We start from the raw sequence: 15217 nt of genomic DNA, 5'->3' as shown, positions 1-15217 counted from the left end.
AAACATTTTAGCACTCTAATATTATATATAATTACATATGGTTATGTTTATTTGATTTATGCTTCTTGCTGCTTAGGTTGATGGTTGGGTTTAATCTAATTTGGTATCAAAGCATTGTAAATTTTACAATATATATATAAACCCAGTTAAATAGGAGGTCGTTACACAGACGATCAGACAGAGAGAACTATTCAGGTACTTGAGGATATGTTATGAGCATGTATATTAGATTTTGAGGGTAGCTGAACTGAATATATGTCATTGGTGGAATTTTCCTACAACAACAGTTATTAGGCTAGCATAGGCATGACTCCTTATGAAGCACTTTATGGTAAGAAGTGATGTTCCCCTCTATATTGGAGTGAGCTGGGTGATAGGCGAGTTTTGGGGTCAGAGATAATTTAACAGGCGTACGATAAAGTCCGACTCATTTGAGATCGAATCAGTGCAGCACAGAGTCAGCAGAAAAGCTACGCATATACTCGCTGTCGGGAACTAGAATTTGAAGTGGGTGATCATGTATTTCTAAAAATAGCATCGCTGAAGGGAGTCATGAGGTTTGGGAAGAAAGGTAAGTTGAGCCCTAGGTTCATTGGCCCATTTGAGATACTTGAGAAGAATGGGTCAGTCATCTACCATATAATGCCTCGTAGGGTGCCATGCCGATGCTAGTCTGATAACTGTTATCATAAGCAAATTCAACTAGCGGCAAGAACTGAATCCAGCTACCTCAAAAGTCTAACACACAGGCACGAAGCATATCTTCTAATACCTGGATTGTTCTCTCTGTCTAGCCGTCTGTCTAAGGATGGAAAGCAGTGTTGAATGCTAATTGAGTCCACAAAGCCTCCTGCAGACCCTTCCAAAATCGTGATGTAAAATGAGGGTCACGATCTGAGACTATGGATACCGGCACTTCATGGGGTCGAACAATTTCCAGTATATAAATCTCTGCTAACCTGTTCATAGGGTAGCTGACTTTAATGAGTAGAAAGTGCGTTGTCTTCGTCAACCTATCAACCACCACCCAAATGACATTCTAACCATGCGGCGTTGGCGGCAACCCAATAACAAAATCCTTGGATACATGATCCCACTTCCATTCGGGAATGAAAAGTGGCTATAGTAGACCAGCCGGTCTCTGGTGCTGAGCCTTAACTTGCTGGCACGTTAAACACTACTGCACAAATTCTGCTATTTCCCTCTTTATGCCACTCTACCAGAAATAATCTCATAGATCCTTATACATTTTCGTACTACTAGGATGAATAGTGTATAGAGATTTGTGTGCCTCTTCTAGAATCGTTCTTCTGATGCTGACATCCGCAGGTACACACAATCTGGTGCGAAATCTGAGGGCCCACCATCGGCAATACTGAATTCCTCTCCCTGACCATCCTGTGTTCTGGCAAGTACCTCCACTAACTCTATATCATCTCTCTGAGCAGCTTTAATTCTCTCATATAGTGTGGGATGTATCACTAAACTAGCAATAAGCACTTGAGGATCATCCTTTACTAATTCCACACCAAGCCTTTCCAAGTCCATTTGAATTAGGTGTTGAACTACTGAAGCTAGTTGTACTGTACTTTCTGATTTACGGCTCAAAGCATCAGCCACCACATTTCCTTTACCTGGGTGGTAACTGATGGTGCAATCGTAATCCTTAATGAGTTCCAACCATCTCCTCTGCCGCATGTTCAACTCTTTCTATGTAAAGAAATATTTTAGGCTCTTATGATCAGAGAATATCTCACACCTCTCACCATATAACTAATGTCTCCATATCTTTAGTGCGTGCACCACTGCAGCCAATTCCAGATCGTGAGTAGGGTAGTTCTTTTCATATTCTTTTAACTGCCTGTACGCATACGCTACTACTTTACCATGCTGCATCAGTACACAACCGAGTCCCCTCAAAGATGTGTCGCTGTAAATCACATAACCATCACCTCTTGATGGAATCATCAATACTGGTGTAGTGACGAGCCACTGCTTTAATTCTTGGAAGCTCTTCTTGCATTCTTCATCCTACACAAATCTAACATTTTTCCTGGTCAACCGCATGAGTGGTTCTGCCAAAGCCAAAAATCCCTCTACAAATTGACGGTAATAACCTACTAGTCCCACTAAACTTCTGACTTCCTGCACGTTCTTCGGCCTGGCCCAATTCACTACCGCATCAATCCTGCTGGAATCCACTGATATACTGTCTCCTGAGATCAGGGTTTCCTACGGGTGTAAGACTAGTATTATAGAGGGGCTTTTCAGTTGCTAGGTAAGGGGATAAATTAAAACAGTTATTTTCCTTTAAAATTATTATTATTTAATAGTTGAATAATTTTCAAAAAGCATGTGATTATATAGGAGTATAATTGAGGAAATGTATTTGGGAAAATACTGCAATTGTACAGGAAATGTGTTTTCAGAATAGAATATATGGTTTCATTAAATTCGTGTGGCATGAATATTATTATATATATATATATATATTATACCATGTTAAGTTAGATTTACAGAATAAAGCATGTTGACAAATATTTTCTAGAATAACATGATAAACACAGTAAATTATGATTTTAGAATATATGATATGTTCGACGCAGGGCCATAATTAATGATCAGCACAAGGCCACAATTACTCATGTTATTCGACGCAAGGCCGCAATTATTCATATTTTCAGCGTGATGGTGTAATTATTATGTTAATGTAGGATTCATAAATGCTATTATTTGATTTACGATAAATAGTGTATGTTTATGTACTATATGTTATCAGAACCCGAATGTTAGTTTAGTATAGTTTCAGGAGCACGGTACCATAGCTTATAGATCATATAACTATGATTAGATTGGTGCTAACCACCCCACGAGGGGGTGGGAGATGGATAGTCGATGTGGCTTTCAGTGTAGAGTTGTAGACGTTCGCCTGGCAGTCCAGACTAGAGTGTGGCGGGTCTATCATACTTACATACATTTTTAACTCAGCAGTGGTCAGCCAGCCATTGTCAGGTCTTGCATTCGGGCTGCATAACCCGTCATGGGGGGTAATACATGACACCAGCTAACTATACATCCTAGGTAGTTTTCAATATTATAGATTATATCAGATAATACATGATTAGTATGATTACTTGGAAGTATGAAATTATATGTTTATCTAACCATATTACGATTTATGTTTTATGGTATGTGAAATGTACAGTATATGTATTACAGCATTAAATATTCATGTTACCACACAGCTGATTTTAATTTATCTACCCTTACTGAGTGGTGTCTCACCCCCGAATATTAAATGATTTTTAGGAAACCCGGAGAGACCGGAGGGTCAGGGCTGCCATTGAGTGAGTTGAGCTTCCCTGCTAGAAGGGTAAGTTTTGATCTAGGATCAGGAGATTTTGTTGTAAGATCCTAGGTTTATTTCGATGTTTTGGAGATTGTATATAAACACAGTATCTTTGGGAATCTAGTAGACTCTGGAATTATGTAATTTATGGTTGATGAATGTAATTTACATTTACTGCTGCCTAGGTTCCGCTGTGTATGACAGGTGTCCCCGCTACCCACTGGTTCGGGTTGACTATTTTATTTGTTATGTTTTATTATATATTAAGATAAGCATGTCGTTACACGTGCGGTCTAACTTGCCTTAGCCAATAGGTATGCCTCACACTCCTGTTCTTACATTAATTACCTAAAGCACTAGTTACAGTCTTTAAATCAGGAAGGGAAAAATTGCAGGGAATATCTTCAAGATGCAAAGTTATGGGCAGATCAACTGGCTGTAGCTGAACAACCTGTAAAGGATGATGATTTAATTCATCACATTCTCAGTGGTTTGAATTCCTATTTTTCATCCTTTTTGATCTCCATGGGTGTTGTTTTGCGTGACAAATCAATAAGTTTTGATGGTTTTTCCTCTGAGCTATTGTCTTGTGAAATTCGAATTCAAAGCTAGAGACCTATGCACGTTCCACAGCTGCATGATGAGGGCACTTTTGCTATGATGGCTCATCGTCTTGGAGGCCAAAAGAAGCAAAACAAACCGTTTCAACCCATGTTTCCCAATCCTCCTGTACAAAATTAAAATCAAGGCCCTCCTCAATTCCAAGGCAATAATAATAAGCAGAAGAACAATCAATTTCAATTTCAAGGGAATTTTTCAGCCATTCAAAAACAATCAAAACCTAAATGGTGATGTTTTTAATCCCTATGCCTGCCAGATTTTCCAAAAGGAAAACCACACTGCCTTGGATTACTTTCATAGATTCGACTATAACTACCAAGGTCGGCATCTACCCACTCAACTTGCCGCCATGGTAGCTCACTCGAACTCTCTGCTGGAAGATTAGACTTGGTTGACTAATAGCAGGGCAAACAGGCACATCACTAATGATAGTGGTGATATGGCTTCTCTAGCGACTTGTAATGGTTCAAACACAGTTTCCGTGGGTAATGGTAATGGTTTGCTAATTTTCAGCACAGGTTCCTTTACCTTAAATACTCGTAGCTCCAAACTTTCTCTCAATCATGTCTTACATTGTCCCAATGCTCTAACCAAATTGATGTCTATTAACAAATTTTGTGTCGATAATGATTGTTATTTTATCCTAACCAGTTCCTCTTATTGTGTGAAGGATCGCAAAACCAGACGCACATTGCTGGAAGGGTCGAGTGAAGGAGAACTTTATCCCATTCGTTTGTCTTCTAATTCTGCAAATAAAACCCAAACTCCTGTTGCATTTGTAGGAATTAAAACTTCTGTTGATGTTTGGCATGCTTATCTTGGTCATCCATCCCTACAAGTCACCAAGAGCACCATCAATTCCTTTGATCTTCCCATTACCGACACTACTCATTGCGATTTTATTTGGTCATCTTGTAGGCTGGGCAAGAGCACTCAATTGCCCTTTGTTCTCTTGAGCAGGGTTTTTGAATTTCCTCTTGATCTCATTCACTCCGACATATGGGTATCACTAATTGTGTCTAATGGTGGGTGTCATTATTATGTTTACTTCATTGACGATTGTTCTAGATTCACTTGGTTGTGTCCTATTGCAGATAAATTTGAAGTTTTCTCTTGCTTCATTTGTTGGAATTGGTGTATTCCCAAGAGGGGGGTTGAATTAGGTATTTAAAAACTTCTTCCTAGGTTAAACCAGATATCAGTAATACACAACCTAGGGTCTTCTTATGTAATCCCAAATGCACATATAAGTATAATGTGCGAAAACCAAATCATGCGCAGCATTCACAATATTTCAAATATAACATACATGTGCAGGAATTTAAGAGTAGACACAAGATATGTTATTGGGGTTTGGCCAACTATGCCTACGTCCCCGCCTCGGCTCGCAAGCCCGAGGATTACCATTATTGCTTACTTAATGGGTGGAGTGACACCGGTTACATCCAGGTTAAATTACCAGGGCTGATCTCAACCTTTACACACTCTCCTTGCGGGGCAGAGAAGGCCATAACTCAGGACACGCCTGAAATACAACTGATCCTTACGAGCTAGATCAATACCCCCTCAGGCCACACCTGAAATACAACAATGAATATAAAATTTTGTACAAATAAAAGTGCTTCTAACACAAGTAGATTTGTATCGATACATACAAGCAGTAAACAATGCACTTCAAGATGATGGGAAATATAAGCTCAGTGCTAATATGTGAAACAACACTCAAGACAATGTCAATAAGCAATCAAGGTGTGAGAGTGTATTATCAATCTATCTTTGAAACAATATATAAATATATATCAACCACAAATAGGGTTTCAAAGATTTCCAAAAATATAACCAAAATATCTCAAAATGATTTTCTCAAAGTTTAAGCACAAGAGATATTTTCAAAGCAAGCTTGTCAAAAAGTTTTCTACAAAACACAAGATAAGCATAAGAGTCTTGCAATAAACAATGCAAAGACTCACAAACTAATGAAAGGTTTTACCCATAAAATGAATATTGATTAACTCAAGGGGGAAAGCTTTTGGGCTTAACTCTTAATAAAAAATCAACAAGAAATTTATGAGTATGAGAGTTTGAGCAATAGTAGGACTAGTAGGATCACTTAGAATACTCAATCAAAAATAGTTTGCAATAGGATAAGTAAAGGAAGAGTATATGGCTTATGTGTAAAGAAAATGCTCTCAAAATTTTAGAGGAAATTTTTATTAATAAAATTGCTAATTAGGTTGTTAATCTTAGTGTTGTTACGTGTAAGGACCTAGGGTCTATCTAAGGTCATTTTGAGCTTAGAGAACCTACCATCCATGCTATGCATTAATTATTACAGAACTTGAATAACTAATATTACAGACCTGAATGAATTGAAATATAAATTACAACAATAAACACTTTGGGTCTTCATTTCCCTTTAAGTCCATGTGCACCATATGATACTGCAATTGATCCTGCACACAAACTCAAAATACACAGATGAGATAATGTGGTTTTTCATAATCAAAATAGAGATCGGACTCAAAAAGTCAACATCATTCATTTTAAATTGCTTGTTGAAAAATTACTTTCTTGCAAAATCAAAAAAATTCAAATTGATAATGGGGGAGAGTACATATCCGGGCAGTTTAAAAATTTTTTAACTTCAAATGGGATTCATCATCGACTCACGCGTCCTCATACTTCCCAAAAAAATGGTATTGCTGAAAGAAAGCATAGACATATAAAGGACATGGGGCTGTCAATGCTAGGTCAATGTAATCTTCCTAAAAATTTTTGGGTCGATGCTTTTTACATCAGTGTTTCTAATAGATCGTTTCCCAACAACTGTGTTACAAAATAGATCTACTTTCTATGTCCTTTTTGACAAAACACCTAATTATACTAAATTTCGTGTTTTTGGATGTGCCTGCTATCCTTTGCTTCGTCCATATGCTCATGACAAATTAGTCTACAATAGAAAATTATGCATTTTTCTAGGCTATTCATCTTAGCATGATGGATATAAATGTTATGATCCTATATCCAAAAAAATCTATTTTTTTAGGCATGTCGTATTTGATAAGAATGTCTATCTTGCCTGAGAGTCCTCTGTCACCCGATCTTAAAGCAGTGTTGTAGCTAAACAAGATTTGTTACTCATTCAACCTCAATATGAACCAAGACAATCCCTCACACAGCCCGTCACGATACCTATCCCCCAAGTTCTTAATAATCTCATTATCTCATCACCTGAACCCGTCACGATACCTGATCCTTTGGACCTAAATCACATTGTCCGTCTCCTTAGCCTTATGAAGCCCCCTCTCCACTTAACCCACCTATACAAAATTACCCTCAGCTTGACCCATCTCCTACGTCATAACCTGTGCCTCTTGAACCACGTATAGTCACTAGATCCCGAATCGGCTCCTCTCGTCCCAAGCAATAAACAGACTATCATCTCTTTTATACCTCTAAACACCCCATAAAATCTTTTCACACCATGCTTGAAATTTCTGAACCATCTTGCTACTCACGAGCTATTGTGTCTAGTGATTGGCACAGGGTAATGCACGAGAAGTATCAAGCGTTGATGGACAATGGAACTTGGGTGTTGGTTCCCCGACCTCTCAATAGAAAAATGATTCTAGTGCGCCGGGTATACAAGATCAACCAAACTTCATTTGGGGCAATTGAATGATATAAGGCAAGATTAGTGGCAAAGGGGTTTCATCAAGTTTCTAGGGTTGATTTTACTTAGACATTTAGTCCTGTTATGAAGCTAGCTATAGTTTGAATTATGTTGACACTTACAGTGCATTTTGGGTGGCAAGTTAAGCAATTAGATGTTTCTAATGATTTTCTCAATGGAACTTTATAGGAGAAAGTTTATGTTGAGCAACCACAAGGCTTTCAAAGCTCAGAATTTACAGATCATGTCTATTGCCTTCGAAAGGCATTGTATGACCTTAAACAGGCCCCTAGAGTGTGTGCTTGCATCTATCACAAAGCTTACTAGAATTGGGTTTTGTTGCCTCACAAGTGGATACGTTTTTGTTCACCTATCAAAAGCATAACATACACATCTACTTTCTTATCTATGTAGATGATTTGCTTGTTACTGGAAATAATTCTGTCTTCATTGAGGCTTTTGTCACCAAACATTAGGTTGAATTAAAAGTTAAAGATCTAGGTTCCCTCGGTTATTTTTTGGGAATAGAGGCAAGTCGAGATAATATAGGTTTGCGTATAAGGCAAACCAAGTATATCTTAGACATTTTGCATCGCAATAGGATGGTGGGGGTGAAGCCTTATAGTACTCTAGGTGTCTCTTACTGCAAGTTGTCCACCCTATCAGGTGATCCTCTCCATGACATTACTGATTATTAACAACTTATAGGAACACTTTAGTATTGTACACTAACTAGGCAGGACATTGCGTACACATGAATCAACTGTGCCAACACCTTCATGCTCCAACTTCTAAATATTGGAATGCAGCAAAATGAGTTCTTAGATATCTAAAGGGTACGACTGATCATAGATTATATTTCACCCGTGGTGCACTTGATCTTTGTGCTTTTTGTGATGTTGATTGGGCTGGAGGCCCAGACGATTGGAGATCACCTACGGGGTATGGAGTTTTCCTTGGTTAGTGTTTAATTTCATGGTGTACCAAAAAACAAACCATGGTGCTTTGGTCTAGTGCAGAGGTAGAATACCATGCACTTGCAATGGTAGTTGTTGAGTTATATTGGATTAGAATGGTGTTATGTGATTTACAAATTGTTCTCCCTAGGCGTTTGCTATATGATGTGACAATGAAAGTGCACTTGCTCTTGATGCTAATCCAGTGTTCCATGCACGCACAAAACACATCAAGGTTGACTACCATTTTATTCTTGAAAAGGTGGTTAATCAAGATGTTTACCTTTAATACATACCATCCAAAGATCAAACTGGCGACATTTTCACTAAAGGTCTCACCTCGAATCGCTTTCAGTTTCTCAAGTCCAAGCTCATGGTGCATGAAACCCCCTTTCGCTTGCGGGGGAGTGTTGAACAAGACAACTCAAAGATGGGAGCTATCATCAGTCAATCAACATAACATGTGGTGATTGACTTGGCTAATTTCTCTCCAACGGACACATAGTCTCCTTTCATGATTGTATCTCCTTATTTAGAATGTGTCTATAGCTAGCATGTTGTCGTGCTTAAAGTTTTTCCTCGTATATCGCGCTTATCAAGTCTTTCCTTATATGTAAAACTTCCTTGTATAGTTTTTACAATTCTATAAATGAGGCGTGTAAAGAATGGTAGGCATCAATTACTACACCATGTTTGTACAATCTTTCAAAAAGATGCTAACAATTAATTAAAGCACGAGGAATATTAAATTGTGGGTTGCTATTTGTGCAAAATAGAATTTTTGTTTAGATATTTCAAAATACAAGTGTTATATTTATTTCATAAATATTACAATTGCACTTTGTTTTACTTATTGTTTGTTCTATCGTACTATGTGTATGACTTAATCATATAAAAAAAAAAAAAGGTAGTGGATAAGTATAAGTGTGATATTATAAATGGTAAGTGTAACACTATTGTACATCAAAATTGAATTTTTTGATTTAATTATATTAAGTAATTAATTTAAATTTTTTCTAGTCTATTCCATACACTAATCGACACTTGTTTTGGAAGAACTCAAACACACACACACACACACACACACACACACACACACACACACACATATATATATATATATATATATATATATATATAAGTTAGAGAACAATTATAAGAATTTAACAAGTTACCTACATCTATCATTACAAGCAAAGAGAACAGTTATAAGAATTTAACAAGTTACCTACATCCTATGAGTTTAGTTTGAGCGCCAATAGTTTATAGTGGAGGATAGTCTTAGGCTTGATAGGGAAGTTTTCAAGCACAAGAGTTTCTCAACTTCCACAGTTTATAGTTGTTAGTAGCCAAAACCAACTTTGAAAACCCAACCAAAGTGCTATAATTGATTAGTAAAGATACCCCTCTAATTTTGTCCTCCAATTTGGACAAACCATATGAAATATATATTTTAAAAAATTTTTGACACTTGATTAATCCATTAGAATAATGTGCCCATTCCTCTATTATTTTTCACTTAAGTACCAAAGCATCATCTAAAATGAAAAGTTCTAGACTGAAAGACTCGAATTTTAAAATTTTAACTAGAAAAGATTTCAGTTTACCACCTAAGAAGGGAACAAACCAAATGAAATATTAAAAACAACAATACTCTACTTATAAATTGGAGCATTCAAATAACAATTAAGTGTGTTTTACACTTTGCATCAAGTCTTGGAAGAAGTGGCAGAGAGTGGGGAGGTTGCCATAGAACAAAAAAAAGTGTTTGGACAACAAAGCTCCATTGGAGAGGAGAAAGCTTTTCATAAACAACAACAACAACAAAACCAATCCTTAGTCCCATTAGGTAGGGTCAATTATATGAATCATGTTGATTAAGGTGTAATCCCAAGAGGGGGGATGAATTGGGCATTTTAAAATTATTTGAATCTATTTACCACTTAATTCCTACTTGTATATTTAATCCCTACAAATTCAATTTACCTATGAGTCCTAATTACCCACTTAATTGTGTGCAATGTTATTCAACCTACACATGCAATATGAACAATTTAAATATAGTGCTGAAAGTAAATAGAAAAGGAAAGAGAGAAGACAAACGCGGTTTTTATAAGGTTCAGCCAACTCAGCCTACGTCCTCGCCTTGAGCAACCACTTAAGGATTTCACTAAAATCTCTGCTCCCTAAATTGGGACGAAGCTTCCCTTACAATCCACTGCTTACAAGAGGCACAGCTCCCTCCTACTCCACTGCTTATAAGAGAAACAACTCTCTCCTCAAACCCCGGTTCACACACCGAACCGTGAATACAATATAATTTGTAAAAACACTCAAAAATGCTTCCAAACAAAAGCTTGTGAGTACAATTCAAATTCCTAATACATTAACATATGATAAAATCTGAAGTTTAAAATGTATGAAACGATATAATTGTTTATGTATGATATGCTTTAACACACAAACCCCTTTTTATCAATTCTCCCAAAAATGTTTGTATAAAAACAATGTTTTGGAGATCTTAGGTTAGATCTTTGAATATAAAGATAACTTTGTAGATTGCAAAGATGCTAAACACACTTTGTCAAACAAACAATATTTCTCTAAATATTTCAAACTCAATGTGATCTTGATAATATTGACTTAATGTGTGTGTGTGTGTGTGTATATATATATATATATATATATATATATATATATATATATGTATGTATGTATCTCTAAGATGATAATGCCAAAGATCAACAAACTTAATATTTGATTTTCAGAAAATATCCTTCAATATGTATATAGATAGTTATGCACTTCTAAGGATATATGTATATTCAAATAGTTTAGATGTATTCAAAAATATCAACCTTAAACTAAGAATACATTTGAATAAAGAAACTTTAATCAATGGTCAAATACAAAACTTTCTCAAGTATTGAGTTTGTAAAAAACGATTGTTATATGAATGCGAAAACTCAATATCAAGCTTCTTTAAAACTATCAAAACAGATGGTGATATGAGATTTTCTAACAAAACAAAATGTAATAACCAAACCTCAAACCAAGTTGAAGCACAAAATGTATAATAGAGATCCCTTTAGATTTTCTAAGGTGATTTTCCCAAAGATGATGTGTAAAAACTAAAGCGTAGGCAGACGTACGGCAATCAGTTCAAGCATCTTAGTTTTTTTTTCCAGCAAGATGTGTTCTTCGCTTTTCATTGATCTTCTTATGCTTTGCTAAAGTACTAGGGTTTAGATATCCCGTATATATAGTGTCTTACCCTTAGAATTGATCTCAATCGTTGGATCAATAAGATAGCTCGCGAGTTCTATTAATAAAAATTAAATTTTTAAGTTTTCCCGCAAGTTCAGACGATTGAGGTCAAGAGCCCAGACGACTGAAGTCATTTTATCTTTTGAAAAAATAGCTTGAACACAGGGTCAGACGATTGAGATCAAGGGTCAAAAAATCGAAGTGTCAAGTACAGACGACCGAAGTGTCAAGTTCAGTCATCTGAGGCGCTTCTTCCAGTTTATGTTTTTCACCCATAAAACTTCAGATGATTGAGCTTATTCTTCAGATATTTGAGGAAATTCATTAGTCAACTGAACTTAAAGTTCAGTCATCTGAAGTTCCCAATTTTTGCATATTTTCTTTCTAGTTCAAAAATCTATTTTGCTTTCTTTCTTGGCTCTTTTATAAAAACATTTTCCTGGGTTTTGACATTATTTCTAACTCCATGAATGTCCCCTAATGATGTTCACAAAATGCATAAGTCCTAAAATCATTTTAAGGTATATGTTGAGCCTCACATTGAATCATACGAAAATGTAATTACATGAGGTCTAAGTACCCATTCCCAAGATATGCTTGAATTTTGCCGCTTGCATCTTGATTCTTGTACTCTTTGAGTTCCATGGATCTTGCCAAGATATGTGTACTTTACTTTAAGGCTTCCATGACTCGTTATCCTTCCGTGCATGCTTAATATGGTTCCTATTCACAAACTCAACGCACATATCAAATACTAAGTGATTTTTCATTATCAAAACTGGATTAGACTCGTAGAGTCAACAATCTCCCCCTTTTTTATGATAACAAATGCACTAGCAAAAATATATATAATGAGTTACGCCAAACAAGGCTCCCCCTCAATTAATGCATAAAATATTCAATGAATGACAATATGCTCATGATGTTTCAACAATTTTTGTTATTATACTTCTCCCCCTTTTGCACAATTAGTTTTACCAACAGTTTTTGCTCCTGATATTTCTCCCCAATAACAAGTGTTAATTTTTGCTCTTTTTCTTGATTTCTCTTATTTATGCTTTTTTTTCTTGAATTCTATTATTTTTGGTCCTAATTTTCTCCCCCTTTTGACATCAACAAAAAGGTGTAAAATAATAAAACATGAGTAGACGTATCCTTATGTTCTTCTCCCTTTTAGAAATCTTAAGGTTTCAAACATGTTCAACCATTAGGTAAAAAAAAAAATCCTTCTCATGCTTTTTGACATCAACTATCCCCCTTGTTAACGTATAAATTTCAAAGATTACATGAGGATACCAAATGTTGATTAAATGTTATGTCAAATTTTTGATACCAATTGTGGATTAATGCAATACAGAAAATTTGATTAATATGATACCAAGTGATTACATCATAAGTGACATTGCTCCCCCTGAATTATATTATCTTGTATAATTCTAAGTAACGTCTCGACTATGCATCAAGCCTAATTCACGTCTAATTTGGATAAATCTATCCTCCGCAAATGGTTTCGTGAGTATATTTGCCCTTTGTTCATCCGTGCATACAAACTCAAGTGTCACATCCCCTTTTTGCACATGATCATGAAGAAAATGATGTCTTATCTCTATATGTTTAGTTCGTGAATGTAATATGGGATTCTTTGAAATATTTATTGCACTGGTATTATCGCATCTTATAGGGATTGATTCATAGCTTAATCCAAAATCCTTCAGTTGTTATTTCATGTATAGCGTTTGAGCACAACAACTACCTGCTGCTATGTATTTAGCCTCAACTATGGAAAGAGCTACTGAATTTTGTTTCTTGGAAAACCAAGAGACTAAGGAATGTCCTAAGAAATGACAAGTACCACTAGTGCTCTTCCTATCCACTTTGCTACTTGCAAAATCAGCATTTGAATAGCTGATAATCTCAAAAGATGTGGACTTAGGATACCATAATCCAATTTCCACGGTTCCTATTAGGTATCTAAGTATTCGTTTAACGGCTAACAAATGTAACTCTTTTGGTGCCACTTGAAATCTTGCACAGAAACATATGCTAAACATTATATCAGGTTTACTGGTAGCCAGATATAATAAGCTACCTATCATTCCACGATATAGCTTGATATCTACTAGTATATCTTGTTCATCTTTGTCTAATTTCAATGAAGCGCTTATAGGTGTACCTAGTATTTTTCCATCTTTCATATTAAAATTTTTGAGTATGTCTCTAATATACTTCGATTGATTTATGAATATTCCATATTTTTCTTGTTTGATCTAAAGTCCTAGGAAGAAATTTAGTTCACCCATCATGCTTATCTCAAATTCATTTTACATGGTATTGGCAAATTCATCACACAATTCTTGATTCGTAGCGCCAAATATGATGTCATCTACATATATTTACACTAAGAGAATGTCATATTTCTTAGACATAATGAACATGGTTGTATCTATCTTTCCTCTTATAAATCCATTTTCTAATAGAAAACCGCTTTGCCTTTCATACCAAGCTCTAGGAGCTTACTTTAAACCATACAGGGCTTTTGTCAATCTATACACGTGATCTGGATTCTTATGGTTTTCAAAGCCAGGGGGTTGTTCTACATACACTTCTACATTTATGTAGCCATTTAAAAATGTGCTTTTGACATCCATTTGATATAACTTGAAATCCTTAAAAGCTGCATATGCTAAAAGCATTCGAATGGCTTCCATTCTAGCTACAGGTGCAAATGTTTCTTCAAAATCTATACCTTCTTCTTGATTATATCCCTAAGCTACTAATCTAGCCTTATTTCTCACAACTACTCCATGTTCATCTTTCTTATTCTTATATATCCATTTGGTTCCTATGATAGACTTATCCTCAGGTCTGGGAACTAATGTTTATACTTTTTTTCTCTCAAATTGATTTAATTCTTCTTGCATAAACAACACCCACGATTCATCCTCTATAGCTTCACTCACATTTCTAGTTTCTTCTTGAGATAGAAATGCAAAATGACTAATCATATTCCCAAGAGAGGATCGAGTATCTGCTTCATGTAATGGTTCACCTATTATTTGATCAATGGGATGATTCTTTATATATTTCCATTTTTTAGGTGATTCATTAACCTCATTTTTAGTTTGATCAATTTCAATGGATGGTTCCTTACATTCATTCTTATTTTCTGAATTATTCTCAATGGATGGTTCTTCAAATTCCTTATTTAATTCAATTTCATCTTCATCAGTTCTTTTGGAGAAGGGATTTGATTCATCAAACACTACATGAATTGATTTTATGATTGTCAATGTTCGTTTGTTATATACTATATAGGCTTTACTATCTAATGCATACCTTATGCAGATACCT

The sequence above is a fragment of the Malania oleifera genome, chromosome 8, assembly GCF_029873635.1.
Source record: "Malania oleifera isolate guangnan ecotype guangnan chromosome 8, ASM2987363v1, whole genome shotgun sequence".
In the NCBI taxonomy this organism is placed as follows: domain Eukaryota; kingdom Viridiplantae; phylum Streptophyta; class Magnoliopsida; order Santalales; family Ximeniaceae; genus Malania; species Malania oleifera.
This window is presented reverse-complemented; position numbering follows the sequence as displayed.